Below are 21903 nucleotides of genomic sequence, written 5' to 3'. Positions count from 1 at the left end.
TCTTGCCGCAGATGGCAGAAGGAACAGCGGTCTCTGCCCCGGCTCCCTCTGCTCCTGGAGAAGGAGCCAAAAAGGAGCAAAAGGAGCAAGATGACCACAAGCCTGCAGCTGTGGCCGATCGATCCAAGACAGTAAGTGCCAGTTGTGGGTGGTGCTGTCTTTAGTGCAAGGCAGAGCTGCAAGTTTCTGACCAGCCAGCACTTGCATGTTGCTTGCTGAGGATGCCGAGTGCTGCAATCCTGTGGGACGTAGCCATTTCCTGCAGGCAGTGGCCTCCAGCTAGAAATTGGCCTTTGACCTGTCACTTTGAGGCCCTGAAGGTCTGGGGACTCTGGCTGAGCTTCTGGCTGCTCGGCTCAGGGAAGGTCGATCTCTGGGCTTCTGCAGCGTCGTGGCCAAGGGCACACGTGGCAGTGCTGCAGGTGGCAGGGCTTTTTTTGTCTGTTTTCCCTTTGTGGAAAGGTGTGTTTGGTTTGTGGAAGTGTTCTGCAGTTTTCTGGAGCACTTCTTCACTTGTACAGTCTCTTTTGGCTTTTACTAAGCTGCAAGGAGATGATTGAGTTGTCTAGGAATCTGTGGGTGCCATTCTTGTTGAGTGTGGCCAAAGAAACCAAGTGCCTCGTTGGGAAGACTTCTTGTGTGGCAGAAAGAAGAAGCGGCAAGTTTCTGTGGACGCCTTTTGCGATGAAGCCTGCAGCTTTGGAAATGGCATTAGGGCCTAGGGTGGGGGTGAAGCTGCAAGTCCTTGACTGCTGTCTTGTTTGGCTGAGAAGAGGCAGGACATCTTGGAACTGGGGATGCTGTATTTGAAGTCAAAGGGGCAATTTTGTGGTGAGGGACCTGAGTAGGCTAAAAGGACCCAGTGGTGCCAGTCAAGAGCAGCTGAATGTGGGCTAGCGCTTGGCCACATAGCCAAGAAGGCCAAGGCCATCCTGGCCTGTGTCAGCAGCAGTGGGGCAGCAGGAGCAGGGCAGTGGCCGTCCCCCTGGGCTGGGCAGCGCTGCGGCCAGAGCTGGGAGTGTGTGTCCACTTGTTGGCCCCTCTGAAGCTGAAAGTCCTTGAGGGGCTGGAGCGTGTGCAGAGAAGGACACGAGAGCTAGGGAGGGGTTTCAGCCTGGACAACGGGAGCCTCCTGAGGGACCTTCAAGCACACTTCCCTAGATCCATATGTGACAGTGCTCACCACCAGGGCTGTTTCCCTGCCAAACATGCCCTCACTGCCTCCAAGTGCTTTAGCCACCTGAGGAGGGAACACTTTGGCTTGTGGCTTGTTGGCTTGCTAGGAGGTGAAGCCCTGCCCATTTTCTCTCTTTTACAACAAGCACAGATGCTTCTGCACAAACGTTCCTGCCCTTTTCACACACTGGATGGCATTCTGATCCAGTTTGACTTTTCCATATCTGCCGCAACAATAGCAATGGCCTTGCTGGCTATTTCCTCCTTTTCCATTTCAGGGCAATAAATAAAAGAGCTCAAAGCTCCATTGTTGTGCAGGGGCACCATTGCTTGCTGATGGCAGCCGGGGAGGACTATCAAATTCATAGAGTGCATCAAATAGAGTTCTGTTGAGTTGGCCCATTTTCATCTGGTTGGAGTGACTTAGAATCCCATTGCTAACAAAGTTGAGGATTTCTCCTTTGAAAAGGTGGTTGTGGATCTGAGGAGAAATGAGGTCATAAATGAGAGGTAACGGCCTGTCCCTCATGCTTCTCTCTTGCCGCAGATGGCAGAAGGAACAGCGGTCTCTGCCCCGGCTCCCTCTGCTCCTGGAGAAGGAGCCAAAAAGGAGCAAAAGGAGCAAGATGACCACAAGCCTGCAGCTGTGGCCGATCGATCCAAGACAGTAAGTGCCAGTTGTGGGTGGTGCTGTCTTTAGTGCAAGGCAGAGCTGCAAGTTTCTGACCAGCCAGCACTTGCATGTTGCTTGCTGAGGATGCAGAGTGCTGCAATCCTGTGGGACGTAGCCATTTCCTGGAGGCAGTGGCCTCCAGCTAGAAATTGGCCTTTGACCTGTCACTTTGAAGCACTGAAGGTCTGGGGACTCTGGCTGAGCTTCTGGCTGCTCGGCTCAGGGAAGGTCGATCTCTGGGCTTCTGCAGCGTCGTGGCCAAGGGCACACGTGGCAGTGCTGCAGGTGCAGGGCTTTTTTGTCTGTTTTCCCTTTGTGGAAAGGTGTGTTTGGTTTGTGGAAGTGTTCTGCAGTTTTCTGGAGCACTTCTTCACTTGTACAGTCTCTTTTGGCTTTTGCTAAGCTGCAAGGAGATGATTGAGTTGTCTAGGAATCTGTGGGTGCCATTCTTGTTGAGTGTGGCCAAAGAAACCAATCGCCTCGTTGGGAAGACTTCTTGTGTGGCAGAAAGAAGAAGCAGCAAGTTTCTGTGGACGCCTTTTGCGATGAAGCCTGCAGCTTTGGAAATGGCATTAGGGCCTAGGGTGGGGGTGAAGCTGCAAGTCCTTGACTGCTGTCTTGTTTGGCTGAGAAGAGGCAGGACATCTTGGAACCGGGGATGCTGTATTTGAAGTCAAAGGGGCAATTTGGTGGTGAGGGACCTGAGTAGGCTAAAAGGACCCAGTGGTGCCAGTCAAGAGCAGCTGAATGTGGGCCAGCGCTTGGCCACATAGCCAAGAAGGCCAAGGCCATCCTGGCCTGTGTCAGCAGCAGTGGGGCAGCAGGAGCAGGGCAGTGGCCGTCCCCCTGGGCTGGGCAGCGCTGCGGCCAGAGCTGGGAGTGTGTGTCCACTTGTTGGCCCCTCTGAAGCTGAAAGTCCTTGAGGGGCTGGAGCGTGTGCAGAGAAGGACACGAGAGCTAGGGAGGGGTTTCAGCCTGGACAACGGGAGCCTCCTGAGGGACCTTCAGGCACACTTCCATAGATCCATATGTGACAGTGCTCACCACCAGTGCTGTTTCCCTGCCAAACATGCCCTCACTGCCTCCAAGTGCTTTAGCCACCTGAGGAGGGGACGCTTTTGTCTTTTGGCTTGTTGGCTTGCTAGGAGGTGAAGCCCTGCCCATTTTCTCTCTTTTACAACAAGCACAGATGCTTCTGCACAAACGTTCCTGCCCTTTTCACGCACTGGATGGCATTCTGATCCAGTTTTACTTTTCCATATCTGCCGCAGCAATAGCAATGGCCTTGCTGGCTATTTCCTCCTTTTCCATTTCAGGGCAATAAATAAAAGAGCTCAAAGCTCCATTGTTGTGCAGGGGCACCATTGCTTGCTGATGGCAGCCGGGGAGGACTATCAAATTCATAGAGTGCATCAAATAGAGTTCTGTTGAGTTGGCCCATTTTCATCTGGTTGGAGTGACTTAGAATCCCATTGCTAACAAAGTTGAGGATTTCTCCTTTGAAAAGGTGGTTGTGGATCTGAGGAGAAACGAGGTCATAAATGAGAGGTAACGGCCTGTCCCTCATGCTTCTCTCTTGCCGCAGATGGCAGAAGGAACAGCGGTCTCTGCCCCGGCTCCCTCTGCTCCTGGAGAAGGAGCCAAAAAGGAGCAAAAGGAGCAAGATGACCACAAGCCTGCAGCTGTGGCCGATCGATCCAAGACAGTAAGTGCCAGTTGTGGGTGGTGCTGTCTTTAGTGCAAGGCAGAGCTGCAAGTTTCTGACCAGCCAGCACTTGCATGTTGCTTGCTGAGGATGCCGAGTGCTGCAATCCTGTGGGACGTAGCCATTTCCTGCAGGCAGTGGCCTCCAGCTAGAAATTGGCCTTTGACCTGTCACTTTGAGGCCCTGAAGGTCTGGGGACTCTGGCTGAGCTTCTGGCTGCTCGGCTCAGGGAAGGTCGATCTCTGGGCTTCTGCAGCGTCGTGGCCAAGGGCACACGTGGCAGTGCTGCAGGTGGCAGGGCTTTTTTGTCTGTTTTCCCTTTGTGGAAAGGTGTGTTTGGTTTGTGGAAGTGTTCTGCAGTTTTCTGGAGCACTTCTTCACTTGTACAGTCTCTTTTGGCTTTTGCTAAGCTGCAAGGAGATGATTGAGTTGTCTAGGAATCTGTGGGTGCCATTCTTGTTGAGTGTGGCCAAAGAAACCAATCGCCTCGTTGGGAAGACTTCTTGTGTGGCAGAAAGAAGAAGCAGCAAGTTTCTGTGGACGCCTTTTGCGATGAAGCCTGCAGCTTTGGAAATGGCATTAGGGCCTAGGGTGGGGGTGAGGCTGCAAGTCCTTGACTGCTGTCTTGTTTGGCTGAGAAGAGGCAGGACATCTTGGAACCGGGGATTCTGTATTTGAAGTCAAAGGGGCAATTTTGTGGTGAGGGACCTGAGTAGGTTAAAAGGACCCAGTGGGTACCAGTCAAGAGCAGCTGAATGTGGGCCAGCGCTTGGCCACATAGCCAAGAAGGCCATGGCCATCCTGGCCTGTGTCAGCAGTAGTGGGGCAGCAGGAGCAGGGCAGTGGCCGTCCCCCTGGGCTGGGCAGCGCTGCGGCCAGAGCTGGGAGTGTGTGTCCACTTGTTGGCCCCTCTGAAGCTGAAAGTCCTTGAGGGGCTGGAGCGTGTGCAGAGAAGGACACGAGAGCTAGGGAGGGGTTTCAGCCTGGACAACGGGAGCCTCCTGAGGGACCTTCAGGCACACTTCCATAGATCCATACGTGACAGTGCTCACCACCAGTGCTGTTTCCCTGCCAAACATGCCCTCACTGCCTCCAAGTGCTTTAGCCACCTGAGGAGGGAACACTTTTGTCTTGTGGCTTGTTGGCTTGCTAGGAGGTGAAGCCCTGCCCATTTTCTCTCTTTTACAACAAGCACAGATGCTTCTGCACAAACGTTCCTGCCCTTTTCACGCACTGGATGGCATTCTGATCCAGTTTGACTTTTCCATATCTGCCGCAGCAATAGCAATGGCCTTGCTGGCTATTTCCTCCTTTTCCATTTCAGGGCAATAAATAAAAGAGCTCAAAGCTCCATTGTTGTGCAGGGGCACCATTGCTTGCTGATGGCAGCCGGGGAGGACTATCAAATTCATAGAGTGCATCAAATAGAGTTCTGTTGAGTTGGCCCATTTTCATCTGGTTGGAGTGACTTAGAATCCCATTGCTAACAAAGTTGAGGATTTCTCCTTTGAAAAGGTGGTTGTGGATCTGAGGAGAAACGAGGTCATAAATGAGAGGTAACGGCCTGTCCCTCATGCTTCTCTCTTGCCGCAGATGGCAGAAGGAACAGCGGTCTCTGCCCCGGCTCCCTCTGCTCCTGGAGAAGGAGCCAAAAAGGAGCAAAAGGAGCAAGATGACCACAAGCCTGCAGCTGTGGCCGATCGATCCAAGACAGTAAGTGCCAGTTGTGGGTGGTGCTGTCTTTAGTGCAAGGCAGAGCTGCAAGTTTCTGACCAGCCAGCACTTGCATGTTGCTTGCTGAGGATGCCGAGTGCTGCAATCCTGTGGGACGTAGCCATTTCCTGCAGGCAGTGGCCTCCAGCTAGAAATTGGCCTTTGACCTGTCACTTTGAGGCCCTGAAGGTCTGGGGACTCTGGCTGAGCTTCTGGCTGCTCGGCTCAGGGAAGGTCGATCTCTGGGCTTCTGCAGCGTCGTGGCCAAGGGCACACGTGGCAGTGCTGCAGGTGGCAGGGCTTTTTTTGTCTGTTTTCCCTTTGTGGAAAGGTGTGTTTGGTTTGTGGAAGTGTTCTGCAGTTTTCTGGAGCACTTCTTCACTTGTACAGTCTCTTTTGGCTTTTGCTAAGCTGCAAGGAGATGATTGAGTTGTCTAGGAATCTGTGGGTGCCATTCTAGTTGAGTGTGGCCAAAGAAACCAAGTGCCTCGTTGGGAAGACTTCTTGTGTGGCAGAAAGAAGAAGCGGCAAGTTTCTGTGGACGCCCTTTGCGATGAAGCCTGCAGCTTTGGAAATGGCATTAGGGCCTAGGGTGGGGGTGAAGCTGCAAGTCCTTGACTGCTGTCTTGTTTGGCTGAGAAGAGGCAGGACATCTTGGAACCGGGGATGCTGTATTTGAAGTCAAAGGGGCAATTTTGTGGTGAGGGACCTGAGTAGGCTAAAAGGACCCAGTGGTGCCAGTCAAGAGCAGCTGAATGTGGGCCAGCGCTTGGCCACATAGCCAAGAAGGCCAAGGCCATCCTGGCCTGTGTCAGCAGCAGTGGGGCAGCAGGAGCAGGGCAGTGGCCGTCCCCCTGGGCTGGGCAGCGCTGCGGCCAGAGCTGGGAGTGTGTGTCCACTTGTTGGCCCCTCTGAAGCTGAAAGTCCTTGAGGGGCTGGAGCGTGTGCAGAGAAGGACACGAGAGCTAGGGAGGGGTTTCAGCCTGGACAACGGGAGCCTCCTGAGGGACCTTCAGGCACACTTCCATAGATCCATACGTGACAGTGCTCACCACCAGTGCTGTTTCCCTGCCAAACATGCCCTCACTGCCTCCAAGTGCTTTAGCCACCTGAGGAGGGGACGCTTTTGTCTTTTGGCTTGTTGGCTTGCTAGGAGGTGAAGCCCTGCCCATTTTCTCTCTTTTACAACAAGCACAGATGCTTCTGCACAAACGTTCCTGCCCTTTTCACGCACTGGATGGCATTCTGATCCAGTTTGAATTTTCCATATCTGCCGCAGCAATAGCAATGGCCTTGCTGGCTATTTCCTCCTTTCCCATTTCAGGCCAATAAATAAAAGAGCTCAAAGCTCCCTTGTTGTGCAGGGGCACCATTGCTTGCTGATGGCAGCCGGGGAGGACTATCAAATTCATAGAGTGCATCAAATAGAGTTCTGTTGAGTTGGCCCATTTTCATCTGGTTGGAGTGACTTAGAATCCCATTGCTAACAAAGTTGAGGATTTCTCCTTTGAAAAGGTGGTTGTGGATCTGAGGAGAAACGAGGTCATAAATGAGAGGTAACGGCCTTTCCCTCATGCTTCTCTCTTGCCGCAGATGGCAGAAGGAACAGCGGTCTCTGCCCCGGCTCCCTCTGCTCCTGGAGAAGGAGCCAAAAAGGAGCAAAAGGAGCAAGATGACCACAAGCCTGCAGCTGTGGCCGATCGATCCAAGACAGTAAGTGCCAGTTGTGGGTGGTGCTGTCTTTAGTGCAAGGCAGAGCTGCAAGTTTCTGACCAGCCAGCACTTGCATGTTGCTTGCTGAGGATGCCGAGTGCTGCAATCCTGTGGGACGTAGCCATTTCCTGCAGGCAGTGGCCTCCAGCTAGAAATTGGCCTTTGACCTGTCACTTTGAGGCCCTGAAGGTCTGGGGACTCTGGCTGAGCTTCTGGCTGCTCGGCTCAGGGAAGGTCGATCTCTGGGCTTCTGCAGCGTCGTGGCCAAGGGCACACGTGGCAGTGCTGCAGGTGGCAGGGCTTTTTTGTCTGTTTTCCCTTTGTGGAAAGGTGTGTTTGGTTTGTGGAAGTGTTCTGCAGTTTTCTGGAGCACTTCTTCACTTGTACAGTCTCTTTTGGCTTTTGCTAAGCTGGAAGAAGATGATTGTGTTTTCCAGGAATCTGTGAGGCCCCATTCTTTTCCAAGCTGTCTGTATTCCTTGTTAATCTGTTCTTTCCCTTTCCTCACAGTCAGTCACTCTTGTCTGAGAGGGATAAGCTGTTGTCTCTGACTGCTATATTCTGTTTGACTTGAGGTGCATGTGTTGATATCTCACCAGGCAGCCTCCAAAGTCCTCCAAGAACACACTGGCCGTGAAGATCACCAAATTTGTCCCAAACAACTGGAACTTCCCCCTCCTCGAAAAGTGCTGCAGTTTCAGCACATCTGCACGGGCTCTGGTCCCAATCCTCGCTCTGCAGCAGCATTACTTAAAGGAACCTATGATGTGGAACCTGTGAACTCAATCTCAGCCTTTGGTGATCTCCTTCTTCTCAGCTCCTTCATCTCCCTCCACGTGGCTTCTGAGAACCAGGAGACTGAGGAGCAGTACCTGCGTATGCTCTGTACGTCTGCTGTATTTCTTGTCTGAGGGTCAGTGGATTGTGTGCAGGTGTCAGCAGAGCTGTACCAAATGTTCCTCCTGAGTTTGGTGTCACAGGGCCATTTAGGACTCCCGAGAGGAAGTGCTGTGCTCCGAGGCAGCGAGAGAGCGCTCTGGGTGCTCCTGCTGCCTCTGAAGACAGCTGGGACTGGCCTGGGTTTGCCTGAGCTTCCCTCTCGGCTAAAGGCTGAAGCAGGGATTTTTCTTGCATCAGCAGAAGGCTAGGCAAGTCCTGCATGCTAGTGGCCAAACCAAAGAGAATTTTTAGCTTCCTAATTTCCCCTTAGACTCCTGACTTCCAACCAGTCATCAGAGCAAAAAATCTTCACAGAAATTTTATGGTTTTGGACTTTTGTCTTTTTGGTTGGGGATTTTTTTTTAGGGGGCTGGTGGTTTGGGGTTTTTTGCTTTTTCCCTGTTTATTTTTTATGGGGTTGTTTTTTTGGTTTTCTTTTTGCTGGGTTTTTTGGTCTTGTTTGTTTCTTTGTAGCGGTTATTTTTTGGTGGAGTTGGTTTATCTCCATCCTGAAGGAGCCCTTCTGCCCCACATGTCTTATTGATGTCATTTTTATGACATTTTTATGTTGCCACTACTACATATACAGTTTCTTTTCGTGAGAATGCTATATTTTTGTCAATAAAAAATACTGTGAAAGAATATCAGGTTACAGGAGAAATAGAGAGCAGGAGGTGTTTCCCGTGTGCCCCCAAAGAAAAAAACAGATACTTTTATAACAATCTGTATTTCATATCCTAGTTTTATGCTTCTAAAGATGTTTCCAAGAGAAACACATCGAAGTGGCTTGATCAGATAAATCTGTACTGCAGGCATTTCTCAGGAGACAGCCTCCAGCCCATCCATGGTATATTCCTCAGATCCATGGCACTTTTTCGTACCTTCCCCACTCTTTCCCATGACTCTTAGAATCCTACCCATTGGCCCGATCCCTGCTCAGATCCGTCTCTAGGAAAACACATCAAGTCCTCTGGGATTCTGCAGCACAGCCCAATGAATCTGCTTCTTGCCCATAACAGCTGCCAGTGCTGAACTCTCAGATAAGACCTGGTGGGGCTGAGGGCAGAGCCCAGTGGATTCTGTGTCTACCATCACCTGTTGGGACAAAAATGGCATTGATCTGCACCTCGGTGTGTCTGATCTCAAAGCCCATCCTGTTGTGGCATGAATGGGGGCAACAGTTTGTACGGGGCCCAGGCTGCCTGTGGCTTCTTCCCATTGCTTGTCAGTACTCATGCTTGGGCTTTGCCAGCCTTGTTGTGGTCGCTGCCCTGTCCCTGAGGGCTGGCGGGACAGGGCTGGAACCTTCCTTAGCTCCAAGATGGGTGTCTGTGAGCTCAGCCTGCTCATGAAGGGTGAGGGTCCCGATGCTGAAAGCACTGTCGACATTGGTTATAGCATGAGCTGCTCTGGATTACAATTGGAAAGGCATTGTTTGGGCAATGTTTTGGCTGAAAGCTGGAGAAGATGTGCTCCTCTCCTGGGAATGCATCTCCCTGTGCTTTGTTTCCTGTCAAGAGAACTCTTCCAAGGGCTCTACACAATCAGTCTCTGTGCCAGCCATCTGCACTGCAGGGCTGCCTGTCCTGTTGATGTTGTTGCTGTTGTTGCAACTAGCTGACTGCCTCCAGACACTGGGGCTGCCTTTTGTATCTCCTGGAAGCTGGGATCTCTGCTTTAAAGTGAGCATCTTGCATTTTGTTTCCCTCAGGGAAAATGGTGAACGTGGAAAATCCCAAGATGAAATACACTGAAATGGAATATATTGGCAAGGGGTGAGTCCAGCCACACTTACTTCTACACAACCATGGGCCAGGGGTTCTTCTGCTATATCACTGGTATATCAGGTGTTCCACTGGAATATCTATCCAGTGTGAAGTCAGGTCAGCTGCAAACATGTTCAGACACTGGAGATAGATTGTCCTATCTCTTCAGTGCTGCTCAGAACTTGTGAGGGTGCTCAGAAGGCATTGTCAGAGACATCTCCATGCTGCCAAAACCTGCCTACATCAAGGAGCAGGACCTGGAAGATCTCCTTGTCTCTCAAGTGTGGGACAGCTCTGTGTTAATTTCTTCAGTATTTTTGTATGTCTCAAAACCACACTGCCACACTAATGAATAAAGAAGAATCTTGCTTGCCTGAAAGGGCAACCTAGCCCCTCTCAAAGCTATGAGATAACAGTTCCCAGGAGAATTTCATTCAATCCACGGTTCTTGGAAGGAAACGCTCCATGCTCAGAATAGGAACCACAGAGTTTAGAAACTCAAACCTAAGATGAAAGAATAAATTCCCTTTAGGAGCTGAGGCAGTAAACCCCAGCGCTTCTGCAACCAGCCCAGGCACTGCCCATGCACTTGAGAGGAAAATGCATCATCTGCCTTCTGGCAGAGCCCTCCTGCATCCTGCAGGTTTTAGGCATTTACAGCAGAGATCTCCTGTGTGGGCCAGCTTTCACTCTAAGAAATAAACAGCTTCTCCTTTCTCTGCTTCTGTTTTGTTTCTAGGCATTTTGGATCTGTGGTTAGAGCACTCAACCAAGCCACAGGAGGAGAGGTAAATGCCAACATCCCCCACAGACTCTGCTGCACTCAAGGCCTTTCCCCTCTGGTGTGAGCAGCTGTGGCCGGAGCTTTGGTTCGAGCTGTGCTGAAGAGGCACAAGAAACACAGACTGGTACCAGCCTGCAAAATACATTGGGGACAGTCTTTGTCCTTTTCAGCTGCCAGAAGGAAGTCACGCAGGGCAGCAGTTCATTTCAGAGAAGGATGTGCTCACTCGCTCTCAATTGCTAAAACAAAGGTGGTGCCTTAGAGCATCTCACTGCTCTTTGGGGCTACAGCTTCAGAGTCCTGAATTCTCACTTCTGGTTGCCAGCAAATACATCTGAAAGTTACTGGTAGTTCTTTAGCCACCTGCAGTGCTGCACTTGGGAACTGCACATAGGGAGAGATCTAAGAGGCGTCCCTAGAAACTCGAAGCCCTGCCCATAGCCCAAGATGTAGCCACAGAGTATTAAGGCATGGATTACTTCTTCTGAATCCCATACAAAGCAGCAGGGAGTGGGCTCAGAGGTTTGTGGGTGATAGTTGAGACACCAGTGTTACCAAGTGTTCAGGGCAAAACCTCAGTGGCCACATGTCCTGTAACTAGCCCCCAAGGGAGTGGAGAAATGGGCTATTGCAATGTCATTTCCTAATTACTGCAATGCCTAATCACAAGGCAGTTTGGCACAGCTCAACTGTGTCATTGCAAAATCACTTGCTCCATGTGCCTTGTGGCCTTGTGCCACCAGCTTCTCAAGTTACTGATTTTCAGTGTCATTTTAGGTGGCCATAAAGAAAATAAGCCTTAAGGGACAGCAGAGGAAGCAACTAACTGTTAATGAAATCACAATCATGAAGAAGCATAGGAGTCCCAGTGTTGTGAATTATTTAGACAGGTGAGTGGTCATGGTCTTATCCTGTGAATATGCATGTACATACTGCAAACATGAGAGGTTAAAAATCCACTTTGGTCACTTCTAGAAAGTAGAGCTGTTAATTAATTTGTATTAATATTTCTCTACTCATCTGCAATGGATGAGAAGAGAGTGCATCTTGTCTGCATGAGTCTTCCCTGGCACACGTAGTTTGAAAATTATTCCAAAATTATTCAAAACCTGGATCAGCTGTATCGTACGAAGTTAATACATTCTAAGTTCACTGCCTCCACATTCTTTTGGGATTGATTTTTTAAAGTTTCTTCAATGCTGAATGATGAACCATCCTAAAGTGGATTTCCCTTGGATTGTTGCCCCTCTTTTTCTTTGCTATGCATGCCAGGAAGACTAGGTGCTTATTTCCAGAAACACCACGCGTGACAGGCTTTTGATCTGGGCTCTTACTAAACCACACTTTTCACTTGCTGGCCATCTAAGACATCTCCTTTTTCACAGCTGTGCCTTTCTCCCTGAGACTGCACAGATTGCAAACAAAGCACAGCCAAGAGGGAATGTCTATTCCTTTTATTCTGTCCTTGTCACAAAGGGCCTTGGAAACAAGAAGCCCGGAAGCAAAAAATCAACCTAGCCATGCATGTTTATCTTCACGCCCTTGTTTCTTTCCTTCAGCCACCTTCTGGGTGAGGAACTCTGGCTGGTCATGGAGTACATGGATGGAGGCGCTCTGAGCGATGTCATCAGGAAGACCTTCCTGACTGAAATCGAGATAGCAGTCATCAGTCGGGAGGTCAGCAAGCCCACCTGTGCTTCCAAGGGTTTGGGCAGGATTATCTGAGAAATAGGGGCTCAGAACAGGAGAGGTTTCACGTGCCAAACTTTGCTTCTGCGTTGCTGGTATGCTATGGGCACGTAAAAGCATCTCCAGTAAAATGCCTGGAGTGCCCCTGCACTCACTCTACTCAGTTCTTGTACTCTTATCTCCTGCTGTTGTATTCTCACTCTGCCTCTTGTATCTGCTGTTCTCCATCTTGCCTCCCTAAATTTTTGCCTGTCTTCACTGCATTCCTCACTTGTAGAAGCAAGGTGCTGGTAGCAGGATTTGAAATGAACAGCAAAGGTAAAAAGAGAGACTATTTACTTTCAGTCCTCAGCTAAAAAGGGTACTAGTGCAGCTAAAATGCTCTTTGCTTCTGAGCACATCCACTGCAGCAGCAGTCATCCTGGCTGGTTTGCAGGGGACAGTCTACAACAGCAGGTGCTGTTGCTCTTTCAAAAGGTGACATGCCTTTCCTTAGAAAGGTCCTGCTCTGCAAGTGTTGGAGCAGCAGCTCTTCCTCTCAAGGGCACTGTGTTCTGCCATTACTTGCCATTCTCCTGGGGAATGGGAACCTTTTAGAGTCTCTGTTTCTTTTCTGGTGTGATGAAATCACTGGGTTTGTCCCTCCTGGTTCTGTTTACTCTCTCAGTGCTTGCAAGGATTGGCTTTTCTTCACTCAAACCAAGTGATCCACAGAGACGTGAAGAGCGACAACATCCTTCTCAGAACCGACGGCTCTGTCAAGCTGGGTCAGTATATTCCTGGTCAGGTGCAGCGTTCAGGGATGTGGGGTGAGGGGCTGCTTTGAGTGGCTGACAGCTCCCCAGGAATGGTGCTGGTGGCAGTGCAGGGACCCCCCGCTCTGAGCTGATGACATGGTTGCAAGGTGCACAGAGGTATGACAATGCACAAGCACTCAAGAGTGGTGTTGCTCTGTGTGTGTCCATTGCAGAGGGAGGGAGCAACAAGTCTAAAGCTTCCATAGAACAAAAGCCACTGCTGAAGGCAGTATACAAAATGTGGGGATTTGGCTAAAATCCTGAGGAGACAGAGCAGGGACAGTTGTCCAGGAGATTCAACAGCACATTCTCAAAGTTCTACTGGGCAATTCTTTTGCTTGGTTTCCTAATTGCACAGAATTCAAATAAAAGCAGTATTTTGCTTTCCCCTCAGCTGATTTTGGCATCTCTGTTGAGCTCAGCCCTGGGAAGAATAGACCGTCCTCGGTGGCCGGGACTCCTTGGTGGATGGCGCCTGAAGTGGTGATGCGTCAACCATATGGCCCCAAAGTGGACATATGGTCTTTTGGAATTGTGGGAATCGAAATGATAGAACGGAAAGTTCCCTACTGGAGCCGAAGTCCTGCCACGGTAAGGAGCAAATACTCACTGATCCCGTTTGTCTTTCTCACCTGCCCTGTGTTCTGCATGCCATTGGACAAAATCCCATTGCCATCTGCAGGAACTACTGCCACCAAGGTCCACTCCTTAAAATGTCCCTGCAACACATCAGCATCTGCTGTAGTTTTGGTTGCATCAGTGTGGAACTCAAGCTATACCACATGCAAACAAACCCCATGCTCAGGCAACATTTTCCTTTGGGCTGTAAGTGGTTCCAGTTCTTTGGTCTGTGTAGATGGCCACAATAAAAGGAAACAAGCATCTTAGAATTGGTGCTATACTTCCAGAAATGAAGGAAAGAAAGCCAAACCTAACAGAGTTTCTAAAAGAGTGGTTTTAGTGAGGAACTGCATCCCCTGTGCAGTTTCTGCACACTGAGAAACATGCCTGGAACCTGAACATGAGGCTGCAAGGGCCACAGAGTCTCTTCTGCTTCTTGTGCAGTGTTGCTGAAACACTTAGTGACTGTGTTTCTCTCATAGCCCAAGCCACCTTCTCCACATCACCAAGCTGGAGCCTGGTGAGAGGGAGAGCCTGCCAAAACCTCCTGTTTGTTTCCTGGCATTTTCTGGGATGGGCCTTCCATTCATGCATTGACTTGTGTAGCTAAATGAGCAGAGGGTGTCCACAGGGATGGCACGCAGGAAAAGCTTTTCTGTTGCTGCATAAGGAAGCTGAAATTTTCAGGCTGCTGAGAGACAGAGCTGCAGTGGCTCCTGTGTGCCCAAGCAGGCATTTTCATCCCCATACATTAGTGCATGCACCTTAATGTGTCTGTGTTGAATATGAGATTATAAATGTTTGTTTCCTTAGCTGGGGGTTAACTGATGGATTTCCTTTCTCTTCTTCCAATTACCATTGTTTTCAAGAAAAGGGCAAAAAACTTGATGAGTCTTGTTGTATGGCAACTGGGCTGAAGGGACCCACAAGCACTGCAGAGATGCCTTTCATGTCCTAATCCTTGGAAAGAGTTAACATAGCAAAGTCCCCCTTCCAAAATGCTGCCAAGTTGGTGTGAATCTTCAGAGAAGCAAATGTGCTTTTGCTGATGTAGTTCCCAACTAACTAGGTCAATCAATGAAATTGGCTGCCAAGGCAAGATCTGTGGGATGATGGCAAAGCTGTGGCTGCATCAGAGTTTGGTTTTTTGTTGGTAAAGGAAAGTCATCTCTGGGTCTCTGCCAGGGCAGAAACTGCCACTGAAGAAGAGAGGTTAAACAATGGCTTCTGGGAGGGCAGTTACAGATGGGAAAGAAGCAGGTGGAGCCTTGTGTTTCCTGTTTCTCCAGACTAAATTCCTGATAGCCACAGCAGGGACGCCACAGCTGCGGCAGCCCAAGCTCCTCTCGGCTTGGCTGCGTGACTTCCTGAGCTGCTGCCTGCAGAGAGACGAGGAGCGGCGCTGGTCTGCCAACGAGCTGCTGCAGGTAAAATGCCAAGGGGCTGAGGTGAAACAGTGTGCGAGGGATGGGCTCCTCCTCCACCAAGGTCCGAGGCCTCAGATGAGCCCCCTTCCTCCTCACCTCCACTCTTGGTGCTCTTCAAATGAAAATGCTGAGGAGTGCTAGACTGGGCTGGGCTGGCAGGGCTCTGTAATGTCCTTTGGTCCAAGTGTCCTGCAATGAGCAGGGACATCTTTAGAGGGATCAGGTTGCTCAGAGCCCTTTCCCACCTGACCTGGAATGGTTCCGGGGATGGGGCACCTACCAGCTCTTGGGACAGCCTGTGCCAGGGTGGCACCCTGCTCTGAGTAAACAAGGTCTTCCTTAGACCTACTCTGATTAGATCCCCTTTGTGTTTGAAACTATTTGCCCACATTCTATTGTAACTGGCCCTGTTAAAAACGGTGTCCCCCACTTTCTTCAAAGCCACTCTGAAGTCTTGCAAAGTGGCAATAAAGTCTCCCTGAGTCCCGTTCTTCACAAAACTGAATACTTCCACCTCTCTCTGCAGAAGATAGGACAGGTGTTCTATTTTCTTGTTCTTTCTGTTGCCCTGTTTTTTAATTTGGTGGTGTATTCTGTTATATCTAACAGCAAAAGAATTGACGTAGAGCATTGTAGAGAGACATGAAATGGTGGTGGAGGAAGCCACGGCTGCCAGTCCTGGCAGAGCACTCTGGAGAGATTTGGCTGTGGGCAGGAGGGGCTGTGCGGGACTCACTCTGAGCCTCTGAGGGGCCCTGGTTTGTGCCCCCCACCCCACCCTTAGAGGTTTCTGGCACACAAACAGGGAGAGCTGAGAGGAACTTGTCCCAGCCCCATCTGCTGCCTGGCACGCTCAGGCAGAGGGGAACTGGCCCAGACTGACTGCCAGGTTGTGTGGCAGAGAGGGAACTGCAGGACCCAGCGCCACTCGGCTGACCCTGCTGGGAAGGAAGGTGCCATGCAGCACAGGAGGGGCAGGGCATGGAAAGGCAGACACTGCTCTGTGTGCCTGTGGAAATTAGCACAAGACAGGGACCTATGGGAGTCATTGGAGCTTCTTGAAAGGAAGAAACCCCAGGGACAGAAAGCACCCTTTCTAGAGCACTGGCAGGGCAAAAACCCCAGCAAGGTGAAGAAACCAGAATAAATGGATGAGTGGGATTCTGGGCCGGGTTTGCCTGTGATGGCAAGGTCCTGCACATGACAACTGAGGAGCAGATGGTCCCATTGTTTTCCTTTCTGGGTCTTTCTAGGACCTAGAGGAATCCTGATGGAGTATGTGAGGCACTGTGCTTGGAAGGTCATGGTTCACTGTTCTTTGTTGTTTTTTTTTCCCTTTGGACAGCATCCATTTGTAACATCAGCCAAGCCAGTATCCATCCTGGCACCACTTATCACCGTCCTGAAGAGGATGCAGCAGAGAAGAATGTAGCAACCACGTAGAGATGTCATCACCACAAGGAATTTTGAGGACTGGAGGATTATAGGAGGAGGATTGTTGATAAGGTTTTATAGAATAGGATTTTAGAGGAGGATTGTAGAGTAGGATTTTTGGAGAGTTTTGTGGAATAGGATTGTAGAGGAGCATTGGTGAGTAGGATTGTTGAAGAGTTTTGTGGAATAGGATTGTAGAGGAGCATTGTGGAGTAGGATTGTTGAAGAGTTTTGTAGAATAGGATTGTGGAGTAGGATTGTGGCGTAGGATTGGTAGAGTAGGATTGTTGAAGAGTTTTCTGGAATAAGATTGTAAACAAGGATTTTCATTAAATAAAATTTCTGAAAAATAAACTCACTTGGAAGACTGCCCTCTTTCGGACCCCTTCAGAAAACTCAACATTTCCTTCTGAATTACCAGCTGTTTTTTATGGGTGTTAAGTCACACTTATGGCTTCTTTTGTATGTTTTTTAAGTAGGGGAAGGCTCTTCTTCATTCATCCTTTCCAGACCACACTGTCTTGGGAATGTGGCCAACTAGGCAGCTTTTGGCCAGCTGTAGTATTTCTAGTTGAGGCAGAAAGGGCAATGGCATTTGCAGGAAAAAGCAAAGGGCAAGTGGTGCAGCCAAAACATCCTGTGCAGATGCAGGCCTTCAGCTGTGACTCCAGAGCATTTGGGTGCCTGCCACTTGGATTTGTATCGTGAAGGGCAATGTCTTTGGCTGGAGGAGAGCCTCGCTCAGCGGAGAAAGCAGAAAGATCAGAGAGGTGCTCTGAAAGGTCTCCTGCGGTGCAGAGCTGTCAGCGAGTGTGAGCTGAGAGCGGGCCCGGCCCTGCCCGGCGTGGAGCCGCAGCAGAGCCCTGGCAGAGCCCGGAGCAGCCTGAGCCTCGGCAGGGCCAGGCTGCAAGGAGGCCCTGGTAGCTGCAGGAGGCACAGCCCGGCCCTGCGTGCCTCTTGCTGGCAGCGGGCGCATCCTCCGCTCTCAGAGCCCAAGCGCAGCCGGCTGCTCCCGAGGGCAAGCGGAGCCCTGCTGGGCACAGCCCAGCCTGGAGGCATTGGCCCTCTGGAGTCTGCCCGAGGAGAGAAAGGCCAAGGGCAGCCGAGGCCCGCTGGCCTGGCTCAGCATTCCCACTCTTGTGCCGCTGCCCTGCGACTCCTGGCAAAGGTCAGCAGTGTGTGCAGCACCCTGGGCACCGGGGCAGGGAGCCGGGCTGCTCGGCAGGCTGGAGCACAGGGCAGCGTCCTTCGGGCACGGCACTTGTGCCAGGGGAGCCGAGGCCAGCGGGAGGCAGGGACAGCTTGTCAGCTCACGGCTGCAGGAGCCAGTGCCTCACACAGCTCTGGGAGGCAGCGCCTGCAATCCTGCAGCTCTGCACTGAGCCACAGCAAAGCTGGGAGCTGCAGAGTGCTCTGCAGAAATATTCAGGGCCGGCAGGCCAGCCTGCTTTGTGCTCCCTGGCACACAGCAAGCGCTGTGCCACACCGCAGCTCGGAGCTGCTGGGAGAGAGGTGTTAGAGATAAACTCTTAGGTACAATTAAATGGAGACAAAGTCATTAAAGTAAAAGAGAACCTTCTTCTTAGCAGAAGGCTCCTCTTGAAGCCAATAGCAGGTTTCTGAATATAGCAGGAATTGGATTAAACCTAAAAGTCTGCCACTGCTATGACTGAAATACCAATTTGCATGTTTTCTTATTTCGGAATCAAAATATGACCATGGGCTTTTAATGTTGGGTTTTTTGCAGCTAAGAGTGCAGATGCAATAATCACAGAACTCAGGTCATTTGAGATTACAGAAAGGTTAAAAACTATGCATGGGAAGGTAATAACAGGAATTTCTATCTAATAACAAATGGATTGTCCTGCAGCCTTGAGGTTATATCCTTCTACCCTTCCCAAATGAAAACCTATTCACTGAAGACCCATCATCATCCCAAAACCATGTTTAAATTAATTGGACCTGTTGATTAGCCCATGTAAATTAGATCTTTCGCTTTTATTTTCACTGACAAACTCTGATTCAATGTCAAATTATCAATCTTTCAAGGAAAAACTGTACCATGCAGAGTAAAACCCAGGGCAGAGGCTTCTATACATAGGGTTGCCAAACCCTCTGTGACAGCTCCTGCTAGCTTCCTACATCAGCCAGAAGGCAACTTCGCTGCAACACAGACTTTCTTAATATTGGTGACATTTTCAAATCCAAAGACACTGCTTGTTTTCAAAGTCCTGAAAAGTGCATTCTAAGTTCATGAAAGCAAACACAGAAGCACTGATTTGGTTTAGGAGAGAAGGTGTTTGTGCAGTTGGATAACAGCTTACATGTTGAAGTGTCGGGGGGGATTTCTATGTTTGCGCTCACCTTGTTTGAGACAATGAGCGCAGTGTCACCTGTGCATCCCTGGATATGCCTTGAAGGTGCAATGCTTAATTTGTAATCAAAAGGGAAATGTATCTAAATTTATTAGGATAACCAGTTACTTTGTAAATAGACTGATAGAGAAACTTAGCAATTTTTGCTGGAGAATGGTTGCAGGAGAGGGGTCATGGATCAATGGAACAGTTATTCATTGATACCACTGTTTAAGACCCCAGAATCAGAATCAACCTGTGTCTGGCCTGGGAACAAAGCTTGGGAAACAGGCTCTGTGTCTAGGCCTGGGAAACTGTACAAGGTCTCTCTAGGCCTGGGAAATAGAGCAAGTTCGGAATGAGATAATAAGGACAGGCATAGCCTCGAAGATATGCTCTGTCCTTGGAAGGCATGACTTAGCAATGAGAACTTGGCTTGGAGAACTTAGCTACAGCTGTAACCACCCGTAGGAGAAGTAAAACAAAGACCTTTGTAAACTTGACCCATGAGAGCTGTTGCTGACTTTGCTTGTAGCAAACCCTATATAAACGGACAGGATTTTTGAATAAAAGAAGCTTGCTTATCAATCATACTGACTGTGCTTGTCTTCCCTCCGCCCGCGTAATCACCACTTGTCCATTCTTTGTACAGAACAATCTTCTAAACCTTTTTAACTTAATGTGACCATGATACATTCCTAACCTTCATATTGCAATATATTTTCTAATTACATGATTCTGTAAGCCCTTGTAGACCATGTGCAATTTCTACCGGAGGTTGTCATCAGCCTCTGGTGGTCGTTTTGGGTGAAGGCTCAGAAGGCTTCCTCGGGCTTCAGCTGTTTTACCTCTGTTTCTGCACATGCTCTACAAGATTGTCTGCTCAAATAGGCACTGGTGAGTCTTTTGCAGTTAGCTTGTTCTGCTAAATTTGCTGATTTCTAGAAAGTGCTTCATTCCCATCCCTGGGTACAAAGTAACTACTTCTTTCTGCACAGCTTTTAGCATAGCTCAAGCATTATCTCATTGCCTCGGCACCTAAAAGAAGGTAGGGAGGAGGGGGCAAACCAGTGAGAGTGATGGGTCATTATCTTGTTAGCCAGGTATCAATTCTTAGATTAACTAAGGGCTATTCTTGTCCATAAAGTACGTGCGGGGATACCACAAGGACAGAGGCAACGCGTGGATTTGGAGCACTGGGCTTGGCACCAAAGTCCTGCTCTTGAGAGGGGTGCAGGGACACAGGGAATGTCAGAGGACAATGAGAGACGGGGACATGAGGCCATAATGGGCCAGGCATGATCCTGCACAGGATGGCAGCAAAGACACTTCCTCACCATGGCTCTGGCACTCCAGGGCACCCCAGAAAGGGCCGAGGAGTCCTATGTGTAACCAGGAGAGAAGACTGACATCACTGTGGGTCCCAGCATTCCCCAGTCCCTTGCTGGCCATTCAGTGCACACTGGGGACGCTGGGCATGTGTGGGACATGGGGATGGGGTGCACAAAGTTAAAGGGGGACCCCAAAGTGGAAGGAGTGGAAGCCAAAATCGCTGGGTGGAGATGCCCAAAGAGGAGGTGTGGTATCCCAAAATGAACGGAGGACACCAGAAAATTGGGGCGATCCCTCAAAAGGACACACAAAGCTGTTCCCTCCCTCCATTACTTACCAACAAGAACTATCTACCAACTGCGATAATCACATCAGGACCATTTACACTATAACCAGCTAAGAACAGGACTGAAGAGTAGTTTTGTAGAGTAGGATTGTAGAGTAGGATTATAGTTTAGGATTGAAAATAAAGCTTCTGAAACTTTAACTTGCCTGGAAGATTCCCTTTTTTTCAGCCTGTGAATACACTCAGCATTTCCTTCTGAGTTGTCAGCTGTCTCTTAAAGCTACAAAGTGACATTTCTTGGTGCCTTTGGTAAGGTTTAAAAGTGGGGATGGCTCTTCTTCATTCATGCCCTCCAGACTACACTGCCCTTGGCATATGGGCCACTGGCCCCACTTGGCACATCTGTGGCACTTCTAGATGCAGGCAGGAACCAAAGCAGAAGTGGTGCAGCCACAGACATCTCTGTGATGTCACTTCGGTCCTATGAGCTCCCACAGCTTTTTGTGATGTCACAATGACATCACTGTGATGTCACAGAGCTGCCTGCGATGTCGCATGGACATCCCTATGATGTCATACTGACTTCTCTGTGATTTCACACAGCTGTCTGTGATGTCACACTGACCTCTTGGTGACGTCACACAGCTCTCTGTGATGTGACATGGACATCACTGTGATATAACACAACCTCCTGTTGTGTCACACAGACATCTCTGTGATGTCACACAGCTCTCAGCGCTGTCACATCCACATTTCTGTGATGTCAGGATGACATATCTGTGATGTCACACAGCTGTCTGTGATGTCACACTGACCTTTTTGACGTCACAATGACATCATTGTGATGTCACACAGCAGTCTGTGATGTAACCCTGACATCTCTGTGACATCACACAGCTCTCTGTGATGTCACACAGACATATCTGTGATGTTACACTGACATCAGAGTTATGTCAAACAGCTGTCTGTGATGTCACACTGACATTTCTGGGATGTCACACAGACATCTCTGTGATGTCACTTGGACTCCATGAGGTAAAAAATCTTTTTTTGGTGTCACAAAGTCATCTCTGTGATGTCACAGAGCTGTCTGTGATGTCACACAGCTCTCTGGCATGTCACAATGACAACACTTTGATGTCACACAGCTGTCTGTGATGACGTACTGACATTTCTGGGACGTCACACAGCTCTCTCTGATGTCACAATGACATCTCTGTGACATCACACAACTCTCTGTGATGTGACACTGACATCTCTGTGATGTCACACAGCTCTCTTTGATGTCACAATGACATAGCTCTGATGTCACACAGATTTTTGTGACATCACAATGACATCACTGTGATGTCACACAGCTGCATGTGATGTCACACAGGTATCGCTGTGATGTCATTTCCACCCCATGAGTCCACCCAGCTTTTTGTGGTGTCACATGGACATCTCTGTGATGTCACATAGCTATCTGTGATGTCACACTGACATCTGTCTGAT

The sequence above is a fragment of the Lonchura striata genome, chromosome Z, assembly GCF_046129695.1.
Source record: "Lonchura striata isolate bLonStr1 chromosome Z, bLonStr1.mat, whole genome shotgun sequence".
In the NCBI taxonomy this organism is placed as follows: Eukaryota; Metazoa; Chordata; class Aves; order Passeriformes; family Estrildidae; genus Lonchura; species Lonchura striata.
The sequence above is the reverse complement of the archived record's forward strand: the minus strand, read 5'-3'. Positions refer to the sequence as shown.